General features: G+C 49.3%; 1 protein-coding gene across 15 annotated transcripts in view; it reads right to left on the bottom strand.

Moving 5' to 3' along the window:
* Nucleotides 1-21,328, bottom strand: part of PTPRS (protein tyrosine phosphatase receptor type S) — a 276,924-nt gene that overhangs the window by 208,449 nt on the left and 47,147 nt on the right. For 3 of the 15 annotated variants that reach the window (XM_075903078.2, XM_075903076.2, XM_075903075.2), the window contains exon 1: nt 106-422. The exons of 3 other annotated variants lie outside the window; for them this stretch is intronic. The gene's annotated coding sequence lies outside the window, so the exon portion shown is untranslated. Of the gene's footprint in view, nt 1-105; nt 424-7,066; nt 7,239-21,328 lie in introns of those variants that run through there. 9 more of the 15 variants (XM_075903079.2, XM_075903082.2, XM_075903080.2 and 6 more) reach the window with 5 other exon arrangements.

Genomic DNA, 21,328 nt, shown 5'->3' with positions numbered 1-21,328 from the left:
CCAGGGGGTTGGTGTAATTCTCCCACCCCAACGTCAAATCGCAGAACAACATGTACAGAAAGATCTGCCCTTGGGGGAAGGCTTTGAAACAAGAGATCTGCTCACCTACTTCTCTACCAAAGGAACTAGGGGCAGTAGGAGCTTAGCATCCATTCACACTCTCCTGCTTGCAAGCCGGGCTGTTTTCCTGTCCAGAATCCCCGTCCATCTGTTAGCCAAAGGGAAGATGATGCACAAAACTACCCAGATCCGATGACAGAAGATTTGGAGGCTTTTTCTTTCTTATTTAAGTAAGAGGATGAAGTTTTAATTTGAGCTCATCTCAGGGAAGGGAGAAGGTTACTGAATCCAGAGTGTGCAGCTGCATGGAGCAAATGAAGAACAAGTGGTCCTATAGCAGCGGAGGGCTAACTGAGACTACAAAGGACTGGTTCCAAGCCTGAGCCGGTGGGAGGGACAGCCGGAAGAGGAGGGGATTGGCGATGGACGTGTTTTGATGTGTTTTCATAGCCTCCCTCCACCCTGCCCTTATGCACACAGTGAAAAAAGTGAAATGGAGGGGGACCTGGGAAGTTTGCAGTTTTTCCTCCTCCCTTCCCTCTCCGAAGGAAGCCCAGCATTCCTTCTACCTGCAAGAAGCCCCGAATTACTACCCTCACTCATCCCTCCCCCACACTCCAAACTGCCCCACTCCATCAAATTCTCTAACGTTAAAGGACACCAGCCCTCCCCTCCCCCTCCAACCACCACAACTCTGGCACCAGATGTTCACTGACAAAGGGAGAGTGAGTTCTATTAAAAAAAAAAGCAGCAGCAAGTCCTCCACCTTCTGAATCCCAAAGGGAACCTCTGGCAGGAGATATTCAAAGCACACACCAAAGCTGGCTGTAATGTCCAATTCGCTATCCTTCCCTCTGCCCCCCCGCCCCCCCGCCCCCCAGTTAAAATATCCTAGCCTATCTCAGCAAGATGTATGGTTTTACCATAAAGGGGCTGTGTCTCTCGCCAGAGAACACGCCGACAAAACCAAAACCACATCTGAGTGCAGCTAAGAGAGTACTCTGTTTCACTCTGCTAAAATAACTCAGCCCAAAGGGAGGGGGAACAGAGAAGGCAGGAGTCAGTGTTTAAAAAGGAATTTTTTTAAAAAAAGCAAGACATCTGTGCTCTAGCCACATGAAATGGCGTTAGCAGAGACTTTGTTTAATCAAGGCTGTTGCAAGCACTGCATCCCAGAATCCTCCTGTACCCTCCCCCAAGAGGGTCTCGCTAGCCAAACCAGACTACAGATTAGCCATCTGGATAAAAACAGACTGAAAACTGGCCTGCCACATGCCTTTATTTGAAGGAAGGGAGGCAAAAGGAAAATCCCCGCCCCCCCCCCATTTAATATTTTCCTCTAATACATCGATTTTCACTTTCTCCCTCTCTCTCGGTTTCTGGGGGAGGAATAGTCCTATCATTTGCTATATCAGGGCATGGTAGTTTCATCTCCCTGCAACATCAAAACTTCTGGGTGGTTTGTTCCTCACCCCCTTTCTCAGAACTCCACCAATGTAATTGTTAACTTTCTCCCCGGTCACAGCACAAAGGCAGGAGGAACGATGCGAAGGCGAGTGTATATTGTTTGCACACAACACAAGAAGAGCAGTGTGTGCAGCAGCCCCGACTCAAATTAGTCCTGCAACATTACGTGTCTATCCGCCCTGCCCAAGAACAAAACTGAGTGCCCTGCAGGAGAAAAGCGACAGCCCATTTATACAACTAATCATTTGTAACAATCTCCTAGGCTGGGTTTTTTTGAAAAGGTTCCAGTGACAGTTTCCCTGATTGGTATGGGCAACACATCACATGGCAAGTGCTTTCCCCTCCCACTTCCAACAGCATCACAACCACACTGGAACAGACCACTGGAAAAAGTAAGATGTTCATCAGCCCTGCATTGGCAGTGGGGAATAGCAGTGCTGCCTTTCTGTTCCCACTCCCCAGCGGCAGCAGCCATACGTGAAAATCCTCTCCCACCATTAGGCAAGGACCAAGTGCCTGGCTCGGGGGAAGTTTGCACGGCTGTTTTCTCTCCTGGGTCTGGGTTTAGTGCTTGTGTTATGGGCTGAGTTCCGTCAGCATAATGATTCTATATAAATTCCAGATCCTGATTCTACAATAATACTCTGCTGTTATACTAATGGCCCCATCAGAATGACACAGGCACCATTACCAGAGAATCTGTTTGTAATAGAGAATCAATTGTAAGAGAGGCATTAAACCCAAATGAGCTATTGAAAAATTATCAAAACAGGGGCCGGATCCAATTCTTTGGCTACAGTTACAGAGCAGCAAACAGCCCATCTATCAGGTCAGACAGTTAAGGGCATTTAACAGATCAGGAGCAGTAGTAAAGTCGCCCTGCAAACTTCGGGACTTAACCTTGAATCCTCAACTTTGTGTGAGTTATCCTGTGTGTAAAGGTTGCAGAATCTGGCCCTTGGATTTTAGGGCATCCATTACCATGGTAATCTGACCACCAATCAGCACGCAGGGAAAGTCCTGCCTTCCTCAGCCACATAACTCAAGTTCTGTGTAAACAAAAAGGCAGGTCTGAATAGTCTTCCTAAAAGCCTCCTTGACATGTGTGTTCATACCTTTCCCAGCAAGTGAGTTTGTACCAAGCTAAGAAGTGAGTCACTGTGCCAATGCCTCGGGATGTCTGGGCAGAGTGAAAGAAATGGAGTTGCCTGGTTCTGTTTGATGCATCTCCATACTTCCATCAGCCAGGTTGCATTTACAGCTGTAACATCTCCCAGGTGCCTCTTGATTCAGAAGGTTTCATATGTTGAAACAGTTATTATTACTCCTACAAAATAGTTCTGGAAGGGCAGCTACTCCTTCAGAGAGAGCTTTTGACAGATGTTTTCCTACAGTCAGCATTTGAACAAACACAATGTCTTACCCTCTCCAGAGTCCCTAATTTTACCAGCTCATTTTTCACACCCACAAACGCAGCATGAAATAAATTCAAATGTAACAAGATTACACTCGCTTGCTGCCAAAGGACCTGGTGCGATCTCTCTGCTCAGTCCAACAGCCAAGCCCTGCACAGAAATAAAACATAGCTGTTGTGTCCAAAATCTCTTCAGAGACAGGGATAGAAGATAGCTCAGGGGAAACAGGTCTCACCTGTAGGTCACTGGTTAAAATCCACCCTAGGTGTAAAATGGCTACAAGCAGCTATGACGTGATGGCTATACAAAGATCAGGATGGTTTCCATCTGGATTCCCAATGGACAGATGTCAAACACAAGAAAGCCCACTCTTATACTTGGTTCCTCTTTGGCAGTTTCAGCAGCAGTGTTCCCTGTAAGCTGGGCGTTTGTGTAGCCACTCAGAAAAAATTCAAATGCTGCCCAGCTGATTAGCACAGCATCCACAGCTAGGTTTTTGCACGAGAGATGTTAAGTGACGTGCCCAAGGTCACCCATCAAGGCAGTGGCAGAGCCAGGACTATAACCCTACTCCTGAGTCTGTATCTGTGGACTATCCGTAACAGTACTGTGCTATTACAGAGCACATTGCCTCTGGGGCAGGGACAGTTTTGATACTCTGATTCTACCGTAAGATAGGTCTCAATCTCCCAGGCTGTTATTCCAGCCCATTTCTCCAGGACCATACCATAGGATGAAATGTAACTATAGGCAGAATTCTGAGATGGCCTCTACCAAACAGACTGGGAAGAAGAGAGGACTGGAATGCTCTAGAACTGAAGTTAACAAATATCACATGGTATGAAGGGATTTTTGTATATAATACAGTTGCCACCTTTCTCTGACTGTATAGAACTACCTTCATTCTGAACCTTCCACGAACCTGTTCTGGGTTTTGGAACACCCAAACGAGGCACTTCTCTCCCCAAACTAATGCGCAATTCTATCATCTCTAGTCTGATAACTGTAGGCTTAACCACTACAACAATACAGCCGGTCCCCAAGTTGCGAACGGTCGACTTACGACCGTTCGCAGTTACGACCAAAAATGTTGTAAATGGTGGACCCCGAGTTATGAACGCGATCCGCACTTATGAACAGCGCAGTGGCGTGTAACTCAATGGGGTCGGACTTATGAACAAACTGAGTTACGACCAACTGCTTGGTCTGTAACCGGTTCGTAAGTCAGAGACAGGCTGTAATAGCCTTGTGTCTTTGCTGTGGAAGGAGGCTGACTAGTGGTGACAGAAAGGGGCTGGGATTCAGGACTCCCTGATTTATTTCTACCTTTAGGGAAAGCAGCATGATCATAACCAAGTAATTGCATTGCCATGTGACTCAGTTTGTCTGTCTGTAAAATGGGGTTAAGGACACATTGCCTGACCGACAAGGATACCATCATTAATATTTGTAAAGTTATTTGCCATCCCTGGATGATCAAAGTAAAGGAACTGTGAGTAGAAGTAATTTTATTTCTGTGGGGGGAACTAGACAGGAGAAAGGGAAGAGACACCATCAAAATGGTGTCCCTTGAACAATTTCTGCTACATCATAGTTCAGTCCAGCAAGGATTAACATTTCATTTAACCAGAACTACTGTTGACTAAACAATGCCCCATTCACCTCCTCCAGAAACTTAGGGCCTACTGCCCCAACACATGTGAGGTCTTTTTCAGCGCACAAATAAGAAGGCATCTTATTCTAAAATGAATGTGAAGAAAAAGCAAATCACAAAGACCTATTTTGTACAAGAAAATTAGCAGTTAGGTAAAGATTTGCCCCACTCCTCCTCTGGACTGGAACAAACCAAACAGCATCTGCCTCCTAGAATCCTGCAACTGACATGCACCTTCACAGACTGCGTAACTGATTGTCAGTAGGTGGACAAAAGCATGTTTGATGAACATTAAAACCAGTTTAAAAAGAAGGAAGATCACACAATGCAGGCGGCGAGTTATTTAGGGAAAATCTCTTTTTTAGCACACTACTATGATATTATTAGCGATTTTATTCTCAATCACGTGTAGCAATTGCAGTGCAGCTGAGTTTGTGATTTGCATGCTTCTAGCTGATATTTTCTGAAGAGGAGGAGCAAGTACGTACAGACATTAGTTGGCAAAGTACAGTCTGGAGAATTATTTTTTTAAAGAAAAGCACCATAATGTTAACGTTTGAAAGTGCTTTTCATAAATAGTAATGATCTGCTTAATCTTTATATTTTTTCCCTTAACTGCAGGAGAGTTTCTCAGACAGTGAACAATATAAATTTAAATTTAATTTAAAGTGTTCCTCTAACGGCCCAGCTGCTGAGAATTCCAGTTGGAGTTTGGCTGTTGAAAGTTCCTTCTAACAGAAGAGTATTAATCCTTGCTGGAGTGAGAACTCCAGGGGGCTGGGAAGGGGGGAGGAGAGAGAAGACAAATCTTAAAGGGGTGGAAAATGGCCACTTCTTTCTGAAAGTTTCCAGCAAAGCTGCTCCCATTCAACTTCATGTTTCTAAAGGGAAGGGTTTCATCTACTCTACTTTTTGATTAATTAAAAAAAAAGGGATTACATTTTTGCAATGGAAACAGTGGTGCATCCAAGCAGCCCTATGAACAGCAAAAATAACCCCACAAAACATTTTACTGCAGCATCTACAAACATACAGAATACAGAAACTACAAACATTTCACCTTGTAAATATGCACATTAGCCCAGTACATACAAGAGATAGTGTAATCAAGTTCCCAGTTTTATGCATGTATTAGCCATGTATCATGCATTCATCTAGGCTGCCCTTTGTTTGGGGGAAAAAAAAGAGGAACTCTCCCAGAGGAGCAGGAGAGATTGGAAAAACGAGTAATAAAAGGATGATTAGGAAAATGTCGATTTTTAAACAGGGGAAGCCAGTCCCTGGTGCACTTTTATAAAGGGAAGAGAACAGTTCTGCACATATTTGGGGAGGCTGACATAGTTTGTCATTACTTGTCCTTTACTTAGCTAGGAAAGGCACCAGTAAGGGATTGGGAAGATTTAAGGGTGGCGGGGGGAAGAGAATCAATGTACCTTTAATGACTTCAAAATAATGCTGACCTATGCAATTAATTTTTACTGCACAGAATTCCCCCTTTCAATTAAACAATACTATCGATCCCCCAAAGCCTTAAGACAAAAAGGGAGGAAAAAAGTGAAATCTCCATGTTACCATTTTGATGCCACTGAAATCTACAAGCAGCAGCTTGCCAATCCCCAGCCTGACCCCACACCAAACAAATCCACCTTTCCCCTAAAGTCTGGGAGCAGCTGGCTCAAGGAGGATTCTTTAAACTTTATTTTTAAACCTTATATTTTGATACCAGATGCAGTGCGCCAGACACAGACTGGGGGGGTATTTACAGACATGGGTTGGGGGGTGGAATCTTCACTGAAACACAATCAACCCACCGCAAATAAACAGGGCAAGGGAGAAAAAACCCTTCGTTTCCAGTTTAAGAGCAAGAGACACACACAGATACACAGGCAGGATCAACCAGACAATTAAAGCAACCCAGGGGAAGCTCTCTGAACTGTAACTGGCTCTGGATGTTCCCAAGCTGGGGAATTATTCCCTTAAAAAGGAAATGCTGGACTGATCTTTTAAACTCAGCCACCAGAAGTAAAGTAGCAAGTGAAGCTGCCCGGAGTCTCCTCTAGCTCAGAGCCAGGGGAACAGCCTTAGGGCTGAAGGTAGCAGGCAGAGGGGAGAAGGGGTCTCCATTTCTCCTACCTTAGGAAAACAAAGGGGGCTTGCTCCTAAGGGTGTAGTTTACTGAGCTGAACCCCAGGAGGGAGTTGATAGAAGGGTTAAGAACCGGGGAATGTGCAGAGGGGAAGGGGTCGGGGAAGAGAGGGAACGGATGGGGAAGAGAATTTGGAGCAGGGGGAGAGAGGAATCTGAGAACAGAGGACAGTGAAGGGGCAGCGGAGCAGGGCCAGGGGAAGGGACCATGGGGGGGGGGGAGGATGGAGAATATCCCCACGCTGGGCACTCAGACCCAGGGTGCCAGGAGCCACCCCCCTGCCATAAACACACACTTCAGACCCAGCTGGGCTGCAGGACTCACCCTGTGGACTGGAGACTTGCCATCTGAGCCCCCGAGAGGGGCCCCCAGCTGCAGCACTGGTGGGCAGAGGCAGTGGCTAGGGACCCATGAGGGTCCGTCCTGTTAATCCACCCTGGGTTTGGGGAGGGGGGACAGAAGGGAGGGGGGAGACAGCGACACCTCCTGCAAGGTCTGGAGCCAGACAGGGACCAGCAGGGGGAGGGGCAAAGATGGGGAGGAGTCAGGGGAGGGGGGAGGAGAGAGAGAGAGAGAGAGAGAGAGTGTGTGTGTGTGTGTGTGTGTGTGTGAGAGAGAGAGAGAGAGAACTGTGTAGGACAGGATCCATAGGGGAAGGTGGGAGGGAGGTACGGGGGGGGGGGGCACAGCCATAGGGGGATTTCCATACGGGACCGGGTGTGGGAAGAAAAGGGCAGCAGATCTGTGAAGGCAGAGATCCATAGAGAAAAGGTGTGGCGGGGCAGATCCATAGGGCTGGAGTTTTGTAAGGGGGGGGGGCGCTAATCCATGGAGGAAAGAGCTCTATAGGATAATGTATGTGTGCTGGGGGGAGGAAGCAAATCCATAGGCAAAGGCCTTTGGGAAGGGGGGAATCCCTGGGGAGTGGGTGTGAGAGGAGGAAAGAAGAGCCATTGGGGGGATTTGGCCCTGTGACAGATGATGGTGTGAGGAATAGGAATAGGATGGAGCTGGGGGATGCCCCATAGAGGATGTGTTTGGCAGGGGTGTGGGGAGGAAGCCCCAGCCACCCACATAGGAGCTAGTAACACATTTAGCTCCCCAGGGTAAATCTCTCTTCCATCTGCGAGTTTGGAGAGGTGTGTGTGGGGGGGGGGGGGAAGAGATGGGGGGTTTGTTTTTGATGGCGTGAGGAGTGGGTGACTTCTGTCTGGACTCCAGCCTGACCGAGCTGCAGTGTGGCTAATGGAGAGAGCTCATACATTTCCCCTTTCCAACTGGCTGCCAGCCTCCTACACCAGAAGGGGAGAACAGAAGCAGGGCAAGGAGAGTAAAAACTCGCACTTTATGTTTTTGTTTCTTGGGTCTTATGAATTATTATGATTAAGGAAGCTGGGTTACTTTTTTTTAATTTTTATCGCTTCCCCATCTTGGCAGCTTCCCATTGGAGAATCTCTGAGCCACTGGCCAATGACTGAGCCTCACATGCTCCCTCTGCAAAGCAGTTATTTATTCCCCTAGTATACTGAAGGGAAACTGAGTCACAAAGAGGGAGCAGCCTACTCAGGGTGCACAGCACAGTTAACGGCGCAGCCAGCACGAGAGCTCAGCTCTCCAGTCGTTCAGACCTTGTCCCCACTAAAGAAAGTAGTGTGCTTCTAAACACAGGGCAGCCAACACGGTTACAGTCCTAGGAGACATACCACCCAGCAGCTAATCATCATAAGCCCGAGCCTCCCATCTTGTGCAAATGAGACTTTTTCTGCTCTCAGCACCAAGCTGCCTCTACTCTGGTTCCTCTCCAGAAGCGGCAACAATTGCAGCTCCAGTGTCAACAAGGCTGCAGGCAGTAGCTGGTGCTTTAACCGCTGCCTCACACAGATTTGCTCTCAGCTCGGTTAGCCACCAGCACGGTTAAGCTGCTGGCGCCTTCACTGCACTAGCACCAGTAGTGGTGTCACTGACCTGGTGAAAGCACCAAGAAGAAACTTTGGTACAAGAGGCGAAGGCAGATACACCCCGTGACAACCATGGCCCAGGAAGAATGGATGGGGAATGGCTGCAGGATAATCACCGCTGTACATGATGACAAGAAAAAAATAAATAAACCAAACTTTTTTTTTTTGGCTACTGTGGAGGCAAACTTTATCAGACTATAAAAGGGCTGGGGATTTTGTTAAAACCCATTTGTTATTTATGAAGCACCATAGGTGTGCCCAGTTCTTTACAGACATAAAAAAGTGGTGCTAATCCATGACCTGAGGACTTTAGAGTCTAAATAAGACGTAACACAGCACGGGATGACAAACACAAGACTACAGAAAGGGATCTGGGACAAAAGAGGGCTTCTGCAGAGACAGACCATGATATGCTTATTGTTACGTACGTGTGTTAAAGTTAAGCTGAAACCCCACAGGGACGTTATGCTTCGCTTGAGGATGGAAGCAAATTGTTCTGTATTCACTGCTTTAATGAGCTGAAAATCAAAAAAGAATCCTACAAAAAGTGGACACATGGACAAGCTGCTAAGGAGGAACACAAAAGAGTAGCACGAGCACGTAGGGGCAAAATCAGAAAGGCTCAGGCACAAAATGACTTACACCTTGCAATGGACATAAAAGGCAGCAGGAAGAATTATTTACATAGGAGCAAAGGAAAGTACCAGGCCTCTACTTAACAGGGAAAGAAAGCTAACACCGGATATCCGGAAAGCAAAGGTGCTTACTGCCTGTTTTGCTTCAGTTTTTACTAAAAAGTTTGATGGCGACTCAACAGAATTAATTAATAAGCTAGGGGAGGGAAGATAGCCCACAACCAGAAAAGAGCAGATTCAGGAACAAGTTAGATGAATTTGTCCTGTGGTATTTAAAAGAACTTGCTGAAGCATTCTTGGAACCATTAGCAATTGTCTTCAAAGGCACGTGATGTCCCAGAGGACTGGGAAAGGGCACAAATAGTAACTAACTTTAAAAGCGAGGAATAGGACCTGGGGAATTACAGACCAGCCTGCCAAATCTCAATACCTGGAAAGATACTGAGAAAAGTTATTAAACAACCGATCTGTAAGCACCCATAAGGTAACAGAGGTAAAAGGAATAGCCAACATGGATTTCATAAAAATAACCAAACTCACCTAACTTCCTTAGTTGACAAGGTTACTGACCTAGTGGCTGGGGTGAAGCCGCAGACATATTACTTCAGTGGTCCCCAACGCGGTGCCCGCGGGCACCATGGCGCCCGCCGGGGATTTCTGTGCGCTCGCTGAAACATCTGGGCTGGCCCCGCCCCCAGCGCGCGGCACATGCATGGTGCCGGCTCCAGGCGCGGGATGCATGGGCAGCCCCTCCCCTGGGCACGCGGCACATGCGCAGGGCCGGCCTGGGGCGCGTGGGCGGCCCCATCCCTGGCCCCAGGGCACATGCGCAGGGCCGGCCTAGGGCGCGTGGCTCGTGGGTGGCCTCGGGCGCGCGGCCCATGCGCGGTGCCGGCTCGGGGTGCGTTGCCGGCCCCTGCCCCGGGTGCGCGGCACATGCGCAGTGTGGACCCCGGGCGCATGGCTCGTGGGTGGCTCCGCCCCCGGGTGCGCGGCGCATGTGTGGCCCCGCCCCCGTGTGCTCAGCACATGAGTGGCTCTGCCCCCGGGCGCCCGGCAGCCACGCAACGTTGGGGACCACTGTATTACTTTATTTTAAAATGGCTTCTGACAGAGTACCGTGCGCCATTTGGATAGGGAAACTAAGGAAACATGGTCTAGATAAAATTACTGTAAAGTGGGTGAAAACCTGGGTGAAAGACGGTTCTCAGTGCAGTTATCAGTGGCTCACTGTCAAACTGGCAGAGATGTTTCTAGTGGGATCCTGCAAGGGCCTGTACTTGGTCTAATGCAGAGGTGGGCAACCTCTCGCAGGCCGGATCCAGCCCGCCAAGCTCCTGGATCCGGCCCATCGACCATCCTGCCAGGACTCTGACGCACGCAGTAGTCACTGATTTAAGCACAGGTCTGCTCCACGTGCCTCTCTGCTCTGGAGGGAAGGGAAGGCTTTGTGTGATCTCCCCACCCTCAGTTCCTATTGGCCGAAAATAACTAGCCAATAGGAGTTGAGAGATTGGCCTGGGGGACAAGGGCAGCGCAAGCCTCTCCCCCTTCCTGGAGCTGAGAGCCACACAAAGGGAGCAGCCTGCAGTGTCAAGCGGTCGGGGGCTGCAGCAGGCAGGGAACCCAGCCTGTCTTGGGAATGCTGCAGGGCTGCTGGCTGGGAAACACTTAGGTAAACACCCCTGTCCCTCCTACTCTCTAACTCATTTCCCCAGGTCACCATCCAACCCTCTGCACCCCCCTGCCCCAGGCCACAGCTCCCCCCCCAGATCCCCTCTTCCACCTCTCCCCCAGGCCAGAATCTTCAACCCCTACACTCCCCTCCCTACACCCCAATCCCCTGACCCAGGTGACAACACCTTCCTTCACCCAAACTCCCTCTTAGACTTCATACAGCCTCCTGCACCCCAGTCCCTTACCCCATGCACCCTTCTGCAACCAACCTCCATCCTAGACCCTACACCCCCTCTACAGAATAGTGTGGCCCTTGATCACTTTCCAAAATCTTGGCGTGGCCCCCCACCAAAAAGTATGGACTGCTCCTGGTCTAGTACTATCCAATATTTTCATTTATGCCATGGATAATGGAATGGAGAGGACGCTTATAAAATTTGTAGATGGCACCAAGCTCGGAGGGGATACAAGCACTTTGGGGAAGAGAATTAGAACTAAAACAAGCTTGACAAATCAGGGAATTGGTCTAAAAGCAACAAGATGAAATTCAATAACGTGCAAAGTGCCACACTGAGGAAGGAAAAAGTCAAATGCACAGTGACAAAATTAGGAATAATTGGCAAGGTGATAGTACTGCAGACAGGAATCTGGGGTTACAGCAAATCAGAAATTGAATATGAGCCAACACTGATTCAGTTGTGAACAAAAGTCTCAGAGGGGTAACTGTGTTAGTTTGTAACTTAAAAAAAAAAAAGCAGTTCTGTAGCACCTTAGGGTGTGCCCACACTGCACCCTTAGCTCAAAATAAACTACACAATCTGAGCTATGCAAATTGCGTAGCTTATTTCGAGTTAAGTTCGAAATAGAAAGCTATTCCGAAACGTCCCTTAATCCTCATGGAATGAGGTTTACAGGGATGTCGGAATAGCACCCCCGTTATTTATTTCAAAATAACAGGCGTGCTGCCAAGACGCGGAAAACGCTATTCCGGGATACCGGAAATATCCCGGAATAGCACTGCTGTCTAGACGCACCCTTAGAGACTAGCAACAAAAATACAGTATCATGAGCTTGCGTGGGCAAAACCCACTTCCTCAGATGAGAACAAGACTAATATTCTGGGCTGTATTAACAAAAGTGCCAAGACACAGGTGATATCTGTCCTGCTCCACACAGCACAGCTGGAGTAGTGTGTCCACTTCCAGTTGCCACGCTGAGAAAGACGTGGATAAACTGGAGGCAGGAGCGGCCCGAGGCCGGCTGCAGCAGCTGGCGCCCTAGGCGGAGAGACGCAATCGGCGCCCCTGCCTGCACGGCCGTCAATGGCCATGACGTCATCATCGGGCGCCCGGGTCAGCAGCGCCCTAGGCACTGGAGGGAGTCCAGAGGAGAGCAGCAAAAATGGTAGGTCAGGTTTTCCTAACCTTTTTATGAGGAAAGTGAAAAAACAGGAAATCCTGAAAACGAGAGGTTTTCAAGAGCAGGCTGGACAAACCCGGTCGGGTTAGGGAGGTAAAATCCCATTTAATTGGCTAACTGGTTAAAGAGGGGGTGAGCAGAGGGGCCAGGGTGCTCGGGAAATAGGAGCTGGGCCTGCTGCAGAAGGAAGCTGCCCTGGCTAGAATGCCGGAGCAGCCCCAGCTCTGCCAGGACAGCCCCTCTCCACCATGTCACTCCCCCACTCCTCATTAAGAGTGAGGCTAACTGGTTAACCAGTTAAACCAAGGTTTACTTAGTCCTGTCTCCGTGCCAAGGGCTGGACTCAGTGACCATTCAAAGTCCGTTGCAGGCCTCAAAAAGGAACACTCCTGGCTCCCAGCCCTGTTCTGGGTTTTACTATTTTTTGATGGATCTGAGGCTGAAAAAATCTGGATTCCTTGGGGAATTCTGCAAGCCAAAGCCGGCAACAGTCCCTGGACTGCAAGGTTCTCTTGGAAAGCCTGTGAGCATTGGAAAACCTTCCTCCAGGGCAGGAAGATGTGAAAGGGCAGCATGTGCCTCCGTGCTGAGTATTTAGGGAAAGGGAGGAGCTGGGGACATAAGAGAGGTCACATACATTTTTAGGACAAAAAGAAAGTTGCCCAAGCAGACTCCCTTGATGTGTGTGCCCCAGCGGATGTAGTGGGGGGGTATGTAGGAGTAAAAGCAGGGAGAAGATGCTTAGGAGATGCAAGCGGAGACCCAGATTGAAAACAGATGGGATTTTCCATGCCAACCTGACATCCGATACCAAGAGAGGCGGGGCACAGCTTCCCTTCAGAGAACGTTGGCAGCCAATCAGTTGTTAGAGGGGAAAAATTGTATGGTTTAAAACCCCCACTCTCGTTTGCTCTCCTGCTGCCAGGGGCCAATGGGAAGCTGGGCTTCTAGTAGCAAACAGTCCTGCAGCTTAGTGGTGTTGTTTTTGAAACCTTGAAATGTTTCATTTGATCATTAAGTATCCAACAGCCACACAGCCCAGCCAGTTAATACCTGACCTAAGGGCAGTTCTAGGGTCATTTGGCACTCACAAAACCCCTTACATGCACGCACAGAGAAGGGTGGGAAAGCTGTTTTTTTCCTAACCCCATACACGCACACCCCCTCTCCCCCAGAGAAATACCAAATAACACCAGTGCTAAATGTCAATGGGTCAGTGACAATGGGGTTCCACCTGGGGGCTTGCCAGAGGGGTGAGTGCAAACGTGGGAATCGGTGAAGAAGGGGTGACAGTTTGCAGTATTGTGCATAAGGAACAATAAAGTGAGACAGCAGGGTCTTTTCTAGCTCTGACTGCTGTGTCTCGCACAAAAAAGTGCAAGGAGCACAATTAAGGCGGCATCCCGAGCACCAACAGTGTGCAAAGGTGGCGCTGCTGCCAATGGGCACTAGCTCTGATAACGGAGGAAGACAAGCAGGCTAGCTACAAACAGGATAGCACAAGAAGGAAGCCAGGAGCCAATATGCCCGGGTGTGCACGTGCAAGTACAAAGGGCATAAGTGTTCAACCATGAAGGAGTGTGGGTGAAGTCTGAGCATGTGAGCACTTGTAGATGGAGTATGCGTGCACAATCTCACTCCTCGCACACACCTAGCGAGGGGCAATCCCCTCCCCCATCTCTTGACACCACCAGGAAAAAGTGAAAACCCCCTCTTCAGTTTTACAGCCTGTGGCTGGGGCATCTGCCTCCCTCGTGCGTTTCACGGTCACTTTAAAACCCAGAAACAAAAAATCAATGGCACAGGCCTGACCGCATACTTTCCAGGGGCTCTGGGATACCAGCTCCCTGAAGCCCTCTAACACACACTCTTTTCATTCAGGGATTTAAATACCCAATTGTGTCTGTTTTCAGCACATTCATTTTTAGCATTTTAATGATACAGCCCCCAGAACTCTGGCTCTCCTGGGATTGCCCACAGCCTTTTTCACCCCCTCGCCGGAGGAGGCTGGGAGGAAAGAGGGGTTAGCAAGGGGTCAAACATTTTCTTCTAAACCTAAGTGTTTTTCCAGCAGGCAGGGGGTCCTGCAAGAAACAAAGACAAAGCAGTTGGTCAATTTCTCTGCCCGACAGCCCTACTACACCGTCCACTCATTCGCAGTGCGTCTCAGCAAACAGCGAACACAGGGTAGCCGATCGCCTCCAGAACAGGACCTCAGCAGGAGAAGCCACAATCGCCAGCGCAGCTGGATTGCTGCCTCGGTAGAGCCTCACAAGAGACACTTCTTACAGCTGTCTCCATCTACCCTTTGCAACTGGAACTTTCCCTGGGCATTGCCAACAGCATTTCACCAGGCTGCACAGCTCCAGTGGCAGCCAGGCAGAAGAAACCATCTGCAAGTGGTAACTAGTGATGGGCAAGGATTAATGCAGAAAACAGACTCTGGCTAAATCAATGCCCTTGTTATCCTATCACAAGCACAAACCTGTGTCCCTCCCCTCCAGCCCTCCTGCCATAGAAAGGTAAATACGTCTCCCTGCCTCCAACACCAGCCACGGAGCTGACGGGTATCGCTTATAAGCTATCCATGAATGTGATGGGTGTTCTGCTCCCTCCCTTTCATCCCCCTGCCTCTCTGGAACCTGTCAGGGCAGCACTGTTTTTTCACTGGAAAGCTCACAAAGGCATTTCAGGCATGTTAGAGCACAGCTCAAAGACTCTACCAGGAACTACAAGGAAACTTACAAGACAAAGGAAAACACACAGGAAAAAAAACTCTCTCTCTTGCCACCAAAGAGTTCTATAACCCTTCCCCACTCTGAGTTGGGGAAATCCCATGGTCCTGCTTTCCCTTCCAGTATACGCTGACCCCACCAAAGAAGGTCTATTAATGTGGCTTTACTCACATCCCACATGCTCAGCTAGTGTAAAGCCAGGGAGCTCCGCCAACTTCAGTAGCTAGTGTAAACGGGCACAGCTTCCATGGAGCTGCACAGATTCCAATCAGCAGATGATCTGGCTCAGTGTGTCCATTTAACACTTAAAGGCAGTGCATCCATTGCTAGCAATTCAAATGCCTTCTAACGGCCCCGCTCCACAGATAGAGGGGTCAAACTGTGTGGGGCCTGAACTTTTGTTTTTGAAAGGGGTAATACATCCTTCGACAGCCCCCTTTCACCCCATGTCCTCAGACTGCCAGAGACATGACCCAATCCTGTACTAATTCCAGTTCTTTTGAAACACCTGCCTCCATCCCTATGTCACCCAGCACCCATACAGCCCTGCCCCACCACGAAGCACACATCACTCAGCCCTGCCTTCTAGCTCAAGCACGTGGCATCAGCTCAGCCTTCCCCTCTGACCCAAGTGGACCTCGCCCCCACGCCCCATTTCTAAAGGCTGTGGGGGAGATGCGGATGGTGTTTCCACCCTTCTTGCCAACCCAGACCCACAATGTTCCCGCCCCCATTTCCCCAGCCTTCAGCACAGGGCTTCCGACATCAGCTGCTCAGAGGATTTTTTCCACCAAGTAATATCGAAATGATATTTATTAAATTTGCTCTCTAAGTCCCTCAATCTGCTCCCTAATACAGTGAATCTGCGAGGTGGTTTCACTGATCCTGCCTCAATGAGACCAGATTAACACAGATGATCCCGGCTTTGCAGCTCCCTCATTCCGGGGGGGGGGAGGGGGGGAGGTCAAAGGTGATGCAAGACAGGCAAAAACCACTGGCAGTGACGCTCTGGTATGAAGGCAGCATCTCGGCTTCTTTCCTATCACGTGCTCAGCTTGTTGCCCGGGGAAGAGGGGTGGTTGAGCTCGAGGGATGGTTTCAGGTGGCGAGGTCGGTGCTTTCAGAATGGACCTGGTGCTACCCGAAAACCCTGCAAGACTGTTCAGATTTATTTCAGCCCCTATTGATCTTCTCTTCCCCTTCAAGTGCACCAACATTTTAAAAACAGCAGCTTTAAAAAAAAACCAAAAGCCCATTAAATATAAAATTAGCTCCATAAAGGTTAGTCAGATCCATTACCTCAGCATCCAGTGAAATTAGGAAAATCATCAAGATAAGGAGGTGCAGGGTCCATTAGTTTCCTGGAGAGGATGCTTTACAAACTCCCATCCCCCACTTATAAGTTAATTACTTCATATGTCACCAGATTTAACTGATTTATTAAGTTTTTAATACTCCCTGGAACCTCCAGGAAGTACACAGAGCAAGCCTAGGAAGCTGCACTTTAACCCCCCGCTCCATCTAGTTTTCACCTGTTGCATCTTTGTCCATGCAAAGGGCCTGATCCTGCAATGAGGAGCTCAAAGACAAGAGAAAGGCTCCTTCTGCATGGGCCCAGCTGAAGGACCAGGGCTACTTCTTCACACAGTGCACAGTCAGCTTGTGGAACTCCTTGCCAGGGGATGTTGTGAAGGGCAATAGTATAACTGGGCTCAGAAAGGAATTCAATACCTTCAGGGAGGATAGGGCCGCCAATGGGTAGTGGCTAGGATGGGCAAAGATGCAACCCCAAGCTCTGCATGTCCCTAAACCTTTGACTGCAAGTAGCTGGGACTACATGACAGGATGAATCAATCGATAAACTGCCCTGTTCTCTTAATCTGAAGCATCTGCCACTGATACTGGGCTAGATGGACCATTGATCGGACTCTGTTTGGCCATCCAAGGTACATCTTTGCTCTTGCACATCTAAGCGTGTGCAACAGATTTCTGCTCCTCCTCCCCTGCCAAATGTGTACTCACCACTACGCCCCAAGCACCTGTCCTGGGAGCCCATGAATTTAACTGCATGATCATTTCTAGGTTATTAAAAAAAAATACCCACCTCCCTAATCTGCTCTCCGCTTTCTTTCCATTGGAACTCAACTATAGGAGCATCTGGGCAAAAAGGAGCTATGTAGACAGCTCCTTTTTGCGCGAAAGCCTCTTGCACAAAAAGGCTCCTAATTAATTATGCAAATGAAGCGCAACAATATGCTAATCCATGCTTCATTTGCATAGGCTATTGCACAAGAAGGAAGCATTAGAGCCAAAACAGCGCAGGCCTGTGGACCACTAGAGCAAGCTGCAAGCACCAGCTTTGTTTTGAGAGGGCTTCTGAGAAATAATGAATGTTTGGGTGGGATCAGATAGCCTTTTGCCTTTTAATTTGCAGCTCACCGTAGCCAAATTGCATGCAGGCGTCCCTGTTAGCCAGATGGTGGCTCCTCCTTGCATGGAATGTCATTTTAAATTACAGGGAAGGCATAGCTGGGGCAAGGTGTAATTTTTGCATTCAAACCAAATTAAGAAAAAGGCACCACATAACAGAAATAGTAATTAATAACACTGACTCATCAGTGCTAGTCATGCAGCCCACACATCTCCTTCTGAGATAGTCCGCTGAGAGACCCTTGGTCCAGTAGCAGCAAAAGCCTAGGAGCCTATTATGCCAGGCATTGCGCTAGGGATGTAATAGTGAAATCCAGTGTTTCTCACCAGTGGTACGAGTACCCTTAGGGGTACTCGAGAAGAGTCTGGGGTGGGGGGGAACGTCAACACGACTGAAATTTGGAGAAAACTGAATTTTTGTTTTAAGTTTTACAACGCTTTATTATTTTTGTACTTTTTACAACCTAAAAATTTCATTGCCCGCCTGGCTACAATTAAGTTGTTGAAACATGTGTTGCAATGGTAAAAAAAATTGTGTGTGTCTGAAAATTGTAGGTACTGGGGGGTACTTACAATTTTTTTTAAAAGGGGTACTTTATAAAAAAGGTTGAGAAACACTGGTGTAGTCAATTAACTGATAAGCAAAAGCTTATAGGTTAATGCTATAGACTACATGCATTTCTCTTCCCACTCCTTGCCAGTAAATTTTTTAGCAGGCTGACCAGCTGCTTGGCTCAGTCCTGGTTTGCGACGGGTCTGGGACCTACCCCTGCTGCGGATCTGCATTTACAGTGTATTAGGAGCTGGGCGGGCAGGCAGCCCAGCTCAGTTCCAGCTTGTGCTGGGTCCCATGGGGGAGCGGGATTTTAAACTGGCTCCCATCACAGACCAGTTCTTGCCTGGCACCTGGCGCTGCTGCCTCTGTATCAGAGGCAGCAGCGCGGAGTGGCAGGGGGCTCCTCCGGAGTCGGGCCGAGCACACTGGCCGCCGCCCCCGCCCCAAGCACTATAGAATAGTCGAGTAACCGATAAGAATTCGTGAGGTTACTCAACTATTCAATTAACCAATATTTAACATCCCTACTTTGCAACTCTCCAGCCAAGGAATCTCTCTTACCATCGATGCAGGCAAAAAAAAAAGAAAAAAAAAGACAAAGGCCCGGAAAGGGAAAGGAGCTTGCCCAGGCTCACCCAGCAGACCAGCAGCAGAAGAGGGAACAGAATACGATTTTCCGAGTCCGTAGCCAGTCACCTGTCCACTAGACCACACTGCAAGCTCAGTATGGCTTTCCCTCGCCCTTCCCCTAAGCAATGAGGATGGAGAGAATCCCGGGGCCAGCTTTCACTATTAGGAATAAGCTCTTGGCTTCTCTGGTTCTCCCACAGGACACAGAGGTGCCACAGCAACCCGGGAGTCAATGCTAAACTATCAGGTCCTTGCCTGGACTGCCCAGCTTCAAACGGTGACTTTTATTTCCATCCACGGCTCTGATAGGATTAAACCCCAAACTTGGCCCCAGTGTTGCTTTTTAAATCAGCAATTATTCTGGAAAAAGTCATACCAGGGAAAAAACGATAAAAATGTTCCCTAGCAGCACGTCCAAATACTTTAATTTTTTTTAAAGCTGCTGCTAATTTAAAAAACAAATGTTTAAGCAATCAAGCGTGTTTATTTAATTTGTCTTTCTTATGCCAGAGAAGGCCCAGTGCTGCTTGGAGTTACTGCTACACGACATTATCAAGTGTCTACATGGCTACTTCCCTGGTCTGTTACAAAATGGAAGCAGGGAATAGCATTAAAGAGACACCATAGAAAGGGGGGATACGTGAGGGCATAGACGGGGGGGGGCAATAATTTTCAATTGGGGGGCCACTCCAAGAATTTGATAAGTGGCCAGGAACTATGCTATTAATGGAGGAGTGCAGGATCTAGGATGGAGACTGGGTACAGGAGGGAGCTCTGGATAGGGGACTGGAGTGCAGGACAGGGTGTGGGTTGTGGAAGGGAGTTTGGATGCAGGAAGGGGTTGTGACCTGGGGCAGAGGTGCAGGAAGGGGTGCAGAGCAGGGATTTAATAGTGTAGTTGATTAACCAATTAATCAATAAGCAAAAGCTTATAGGTTAATGCTACAGACTACACGCATCCCCCTCCGCCTGCCAGTACATTTTTTAGCAGGCTGGCCAGCAGCCCAGCTCAATTCCGGCTCATGCTGGGTCCAGGAGCTCAGCAGCCACGCCCACCACCTCCCTCGTGGACAGGGGCTGGTTTTTAAACGGTCTCCCCTTGTGGACCAGCTCCCGCCTGGCACCCTGCACTGCTGCTTCTGATACGGAGGCAGCAGCTCAGAGTGGGGCCGGAGCACACCGGCTGCTTGGCCTCGCCCCCGGGGACCAATAAGAATTTACGAGGTTACTTGACTATTGAATTAACCGATATTTAACATCCCTAGTGCACAGGGTTCGGAGATAGGAGGGGGTTGTGACCTGGGGAAGGCAGTTGGGTTGCCAGGTACAGGCTCTGGCTGGGAGGTACTTAACGTAGGTGGCTCCTGGCCAGCAGCCCAGTGGGATCTTTAGGCAGGCTCCCTGTCTGCCATGACTCTGCAACGCCATTCAAAGCGGCCAGCTGCTGGGGCCAGCATGTGCATCTCTGCCCAGCGCTCCCCTTGGGGGGGAGGGGACAGCAGGACTCCGTGTGCTGCACGTGCCCGAAAGCACTGCCCTTGCCGCTCCCATTGGCGAGGATGGTGCTGGGGGTAGGGGCACTGCATAAGGGCTGCACCGCACAGACACATGCTGGCCCCGGTAGCTGGCCATTTTGAGCAGGGAACCTGCCCGAGTTCCTCTCAGGCTGTGGCAGGCTAGATTCAGATGTGGGGCAGGCCAGACCAGGCCTGCAGGCTGTTTTGCCCATCCCTGGTCTCGGCTGTCCTAGAACTGTCCTATACATTGACAGGTGGTGGAGTTAAGATGAAACAAGGCCCCAATCCCTGACAAGAGGTGGGTGCTACAGGCAGAACTCCTGGGCTCCGTCTGCAGCTCACAACATGCTGTGGGGCAAAGGAATTCCCGTCTCTCCGCCTCAGTTTCTCAATATGAAGGGTGACAGCCTAGTTCAGTGATAGCCAGGAAACACTCTAGGGCACGGGTGAGCAATCATTTTTGAAGGGGAGCCACTTCACAAATTTCGGAAGTGACTGTGGGCCAACCCGGAAGGGGCAGGGTTGACAGCTACCCTGCCGGGAGTTTTACTTGGCCTGGGGTTCCTGCCCCCAGACTTCTGGCCAATGGAAGGGACCTGGAGCAGATGGGAAGGTGCTGGGGGCGAGCCTCCTCCTATCGCGGTCTGGGATAAAGGCTTAGAATTCACATCACAGGGCTGGCAGCTGGCTCCGCTGCTAACCTGTTGTCTGGCAGCTGCCCCGCAGGCACAAGCCCTTTGAATAAAAGCTGTTGAAAGGGCTCGTGCCTCCCAGGCAACGGGCCAGTGGGACCGAGAGCTGCGAGCCCTTTCGATTGCTTCTGTTGAAAGGGCTTGTGTCTGCCCGATGGCTGCCAGGCTACACAGCAAGCGCAAGCCCTTTAAATAGAAGCAGTTAAAAGGGCTCGTATCTCCGGCACCCAGGCAAAGCGCTAGGAGTGGGGCCTGGAACTGCCTCGTGGGCCGAATTCGGCTTTTTGCCCACCCCTGCTCTAGGGTCCTCTGACAGAAAATGCTGGCATTGATCTGC

This window comes from Pelodiscus sinensis, chromosome 32 (assembly GCF_052426305.1).
Source record: "Pelodiscus sinensis isolate ZL-2025 chromosome 32, ASM5242630v1, whole genome shotgun sequence".
Taxonomy (NCBI): Eukaryota; Metazoa; Chordata; order Testudines; family Trionychidae; genus Pelodiscus; species Pelodiscus sinensis.
Note: the sequence above shows the minus strand (reverse complement) of the source record. Positions and strands in the feature narration are given on the sequence as shown.